The sequence below is a fragment of the Lycium barbarum genome, chromosome 4, assembly GCF_019175385.1.
Source record: "Lycium barbarum isolate Lr01 chromosome 4, ASM1917538v2, whole genome shotgun sequence".
Classification (NCBI taxonomy): domain Eukaryota; kingdom Viridiplantae; phylum Streptophyta; class Magnoliopsida; order Solanales; family Solanaceae; genus Lycium; species Lycium barbarum.
The window spans coordinates 148074932-148080931 of record NC_083340.1 but is presented as its reverse complement, the minus strand read 5'-3'; positions in this window follow the sequence as shown (position 1 = coordinate 148080931).

The following is a 6000-nucleotide window of genomic DNA, read 5'->3' as shown; positions in this document are numbered from 1 at the left end:
GGAAAGTGGCAGTGACGTGGCAGCAGCGTGGCACCAATGTGACGGAGAGTGTTACACAGTCTTCACTGTGCAACTGGGCTTCAATTTTCTTTTTTGCCACGTCAGTCAAGAAAGGTCACTAAAATACTGAAAAATTAAGATTGGAGGGGTAATAGGTCGCCCGCAAAGGTTGGGTGCGTCATAATTAATTTGGCTATACGTTGGGGGGGGGGGGGGGGGTTTAATGAATTTTCCCTTCTCTTTTTGAGGATATATTAATATCGAATTAAATCGAGGGTCAAGGACTGAAATTAATACTCCCTCCGTCCCATATTACTTGGTCCCTTTTCAGTTTACACACCCTTTAAGAACTTATAAATAAAAGTGTAATTTTACTACATTACCCTTATCTAACTACAATTAATTGCACTTTAATCATTATTGGTTACTTTAAAAAAACAATTAATGTTAAGGGCAAAGTAGAAAAAACTTAGTTAATTCTATCTTGATTTTATAGATGGACAAGTATTTCGGGTCGGATATTATAGTCAACTAATATGGGACGGAGGGAGTAAGACATAACATTAACTCATGCATTAACCAATATAAAGTAATTGACTATAGTTACAAAAAGAAAACGTAACCCGGCCCTTCCTAAAGAATCAATAAATTCTGATACTAATAACATCTTTTTAATACATATGGATAACTAAATGCAGACATTACACAAAACAAAAATTAAACTGATAGAACAGTTTCAAATGTCATTATTTCTTGTAATTTTGCTCTGAATTTTGCATATAAATACCACAACTCTAAAATCTTTCACATCACAATCCGCGAGTGATTTTTTTTTTCCAACGGCGAGCCCTAAAGCGTTATATTCATATATGCTAATTTCCTTATTAAGCATATTAAATGTGAGAGCTAAATTTCTTGGTGGATTATTGCCTAATTTTGGAGGATTAGGCCCTGAGTCAATCACAAAATGTTTAACATCAGTTAATGAAGTTCTTAATTGTGTTGAAGAAATAATTACATCTTTTTAAGTATTCAACTCTATTTACTTGGTCCTCAATGTTGTAAAGCTCCTTTAGATATTGATGATGGATGTTGGCCTAAAATTTTCCCTTTAATCCCTTTTTTCAACCAGCTATAAAAAGTTTCTATTCTAGTGAAGCTCAAATATCACCATCTCCACCACTTTTATGAGCTTTTTAGAAATTAAAATAATAATAATAATAATAATAATAATAATAATAATAATAATAATAATAATAATAAGGTTTTAACTTAATATATGCACGAGCTAATCATGTAAAAGAATTTTTACACTATCAGACTGTCCATTAGAAGTGGAATTAGTCGGCTGAAGAACAAGGTATATTACCTGTTGTAATAGGTTAAAATATAATGATACGTTGAAGATGAGTTAAATCCAAGTGAAAATTGAACTGTTTGATATTTTATTTCTTAATAATGTCAAATAAAAAAAAATGTTTGGAGGATATGAGGTGATTTTATTTTCTTTATTATGTTTGGTATGTTAAATTAGGAAGTATTATAGTCTTCTGAGTTAAGCAATATTTTGATTTTGCAAAGAATAGCTTTGATGTTATTGTAATTTGACTTTATTTTATTTTCCAGTTATGGACGAATAAAACTGGTTATCTTTTTCCCCCGAATCTGTCTCTCCTTTATCCTTCAGTGTTCGATCTACGTGAAAGTTAATGATTTGTTTCCAAAAAAAAAAATATAGTAACCTGAGCAATAAAACAATACAAAAAAGGTTACTCATACTACTAGAAATAAAAGTTTTTCCTATCGACATTTAGTGAGAACTTTGTGTTATAAAACATGATTTTCCCACTTCATTCCCAACGAACCTGCTCACTAGAAAATGCATGGTTACAAACAGATTCTCATTGAAATGCTGAGAACTTCCTAAATTTTTTCGTGTGAAAACACTACAATTTAGATTTTTCCCGCCAACATTTAGTGGAAAATAGCCACTAAACATTTTTCAGTAGGAAAATAGAGATTTTTTTAGGAGTGCCAGTGCTCACCCAAAGGGTAGCGGTTAGGATTCCAAAAATAAAAAGAAACAATACAAGAAGTTAACGTTACAAACGGTGAAAAAATGTTACCATAACAAGTACAAAACATATACTCTACATCATAACGTGTTTCCAAATTTTACCACTTACCGAACCTTAAATAAATGTAAAAACTTGAAAGTTTGACCTACGTGTTGTTTCTACCTTCAACCAAATTTCTACTATTATCAACAAAATTAATTCACCTATGGAATCATCTCTAGTTGGTCTACTTTTATATTTACCCGGCACCAAACAAAGGAAGAAAATGGCATTTTATGGATTTAACTCGGATACACCTACAATGTCCTGAGTTATCTTTTAAATCTGACGATATAGAAGTTCTTTTTTCAGGAGCTATATATAGAAATTAAACTCATAATTTTGTTTGCGTTATGTAACAGTATTAAGACCAGTCATGACAAGTTAAAGAATAGGCAATGTGAAGACCGACAAAATACCAACGAACAAATGGTTACAAAATTTTCAACAAGTTCTTTAGTATATAATATATAGGATACATTTTAAAAAGAATGTTTGATTTTTCTGACTCTTCATAACATTTCGCCATCATCATCAGTTCTCCTCCACCGCCCAACATTCTATCCAGGATGACACTAAAAATGATCGAAATAAAGTTTTGATTCAATTATCATACAGTTTCTATAATAAAGGCTATAAGTCATCAGTTGTGTCGTATTATGAAGGGTCAACCCCACTAGATGTCTTGGCTATTGGCCTTTAGCACTTAAACAACATATGCTCGTGTGGATAGCTACTAAAGGGTGCATGGTATGACGAATCATTTATGAAGGGTCAACCCCATCAGATGTCTTGGTTATTGGCCTTTAACACTTAAACATCATATGCTTGTGTGGATAGCTACTGAAGGGTGCATGGCATGACGAAACTTTGCGCCTATGCCATTCTTAGCGATAGTGATCATCGATAAGGTAAAAAATATATCAGTGCACAAAAAATAAACTCTCTTTCAAAAACGCATAAACAAAAATTTATTCAATCAACTCAACACCTTACATGAACCTTCAATTTCTAACATTCACTCTCCACTCTTGATCAACCAAATCCATCCTCATTGCATTTTCATCATATAAGAAAGAAAAAGAAAAAATAGACCCCCCCCCCCCCCCCACACACACACAACTAATTCAACCAAATACTGTCACTTTTATCTTCAAATTGCAGATACTGGAGATGGTGCAGATCCTGCAGGAGCAGCAATGCTACAATAATACATCAATGTTTGAGCTAAACTTGGATAAGGGAATATTTTAGGCCAACATTTACTATCAATCCCATTAATCACTTCACAACAAGGTGAATCAAGCCATCCAATTCCAGTATATGCTTTATAAACTCCTATTATACAACCGTTTATGCTTTGAAGTGATGACAAACATTGAAGAACTTCATGATCATTTGGACTTGGTGCTAATATTGGATCAAGTCTAGCCATGACTAGTGAATTTGTGGTGCTTAATATAATGAAAAATGCAAATAGGTTAAGAGATTTTGTTGCCATGACTTTCTTGATATTTTTTTTGGGCTTACTACTTTTGAGGATTTTTGTTTTTGGATGATGTTTGTTGAATTTTGGGTGAAATAGAATGGTATTTATAGGGAGATTTTGTAGTCATAAAGATCATTCATATCTTATTTATGAGATGCATGGTTTAGTCAGTTTTAATATTCATTTATGACTATTTATTCGTGAGATAAAAGGTAATGAAAGAGTTCCATGTTAGGTGATAAATTTTACAACATGGAATCTTATTCGTGAGATAAAATTTGGGCTTGATATTTAATCTTACAACATGTTGATCTTAATTAAATTTTAAATGTTAATTTCAAAGGATTTCTCTTTTAGAATGTTTTCCAAGACATAGAGCTTCTATTCGGAAAATTAATTACCCCCACCCACTGGTAACACTAAACCAATGAATATATGACACGTCTTACCTTACAGTCTTATTCCTGAATCAAAGTTAATCATTATAAAATTATATGATTTGATGTGAACACCGGATGCAGATAACTTTTTACTTGACTTTCAATTACCTTCTTTCAAATGGACTATATATGAGGGCGCTATGACTCTTAGAAAGAAGAATTAATGTCTTGAGTATTGTACCAGCTTATTCTAATCGGGAACATGTTTTATCGATGGAATTTCAACGAATTAGATCTATAAGAACCATAAATTAGTCTTTAAATATCATTTTTTCTTAAAATAATGATGTAACAAATTAAAAAAGGGGAACATTTTCAATTTATTCTTAGTTATGTAAATATTTCTTGACTATAACAACGTCAACGTGGGATTTAAAATTTGACTTGGTAATATTAGGATATAAAGAACTTTGACCGTGGTCATGGGATATTGAATAACATTATCTATTCACTTTTTTGAGGATATATTAATATTGAATTAAATCGAGGGTCAAGGACTGTAATTAATAGGACATAACATTAACTCATGCATTAACCAATATAAAGTAATTGACTATAGCTACAAAAAGAAAAAGTAACCCCTTCCAAAAGAATCAATAAATTCTAATGCTAATAACATCTTTTAAATACATATCGATCACTAAATGCTAACATTAAACAAAACAAAAATTAGTGCAAAATTACAAGAAATAGTCAAATGTCACTATTTCTTGTAATTTTGCATACGAATACCAGGACTCTAAAATTTTCACATCACAATCCGATGTACAACAACCGCAGTCATTACAAAACATCAAGTGCGAGTAATTTTCTTTTTCAATGGCGAGCCCTAAAGCCTTATATTCAATTATGCTGATTTCCTTATTAAGCATATCAACTGTGAGAGCTCAATTTATTGGTGGATTATTGCCTAATTTTTGAGGATTAGGCCCTGATTCAATCACAAAATGTTTAACAGCAGTTAATGATGTTCCTAATTGTGTTGAAGAAATAATTACATCTTTTTAAGTATTCAACTACATTTACTTGGTCCTCAATGTTGTAATTTGTAAAGCTACGTTAGATATTGATGATGGATGTTGGCATAAAATTTTCCCATTTGATCTTCAACCAGCTATAAAGAGTTTTTGTTCTAGTGAAGCTCAAATATCACCATCTTCACCACTTATGAGCTTTTCAGAAAATAAAAATATAAGAATAAGGGTTTAACTTACTATATGGACGAGTTGATCGTGTAAAAGAATTTTTACACTATCAGACTGTCCAATAGAAGTGGAATTAGTCGGCTGAAGAATAAGGTATATTATCTATTATAATAGATTAAAATATACTGATACGGATTATGAGTTAGATCCAAATGAAAATTGAGCTGTTTGGTATTTTCTTTCTTAATAATGTCAAATCGAAAAAAAAATGTTTGAAGGATATGAGGTGATTTTATTGTCTTTATTATGTTTGGTATGTTAAATTAGGAAGCATTACAGTCTTCTGAGTTTAGCAATATTTGATTTTGCAAAGAATAGCTTTGATGTTATTGTAATTTGACTTTATTTCTTTTTCCAGTTATGGATGAATAAAATTGGTTATCTTTTCCCCCCGAATCTGTCTCTCCTTTATCCTTCAGTGTTCGATCTACGTAAAAGCTAATGGTTCATTTCAAAAAAATACAAAAAAGGTTACCCACACTACTAGAAATAAAGGATTTTTCCACTGATATTCAGTGAGAAATTTGTGTTATAAAACATGATTTTCCCACTTCATTCCCAACGAACCAGCTCACTCGGAAAACGCATCATATAAATAGGTTCCCATTGAAACGTTGGGAACTTCCTAATTTTTTCTTGTGTGAAAATACTACTATTTAGGTTTTTCCCGTCAACATTCAGTGGGAAATAGCCACTGCACATTTTTCTGTGGGAAAATAGAGATTTTTGTAGTAGTGCCAGTGCGCACC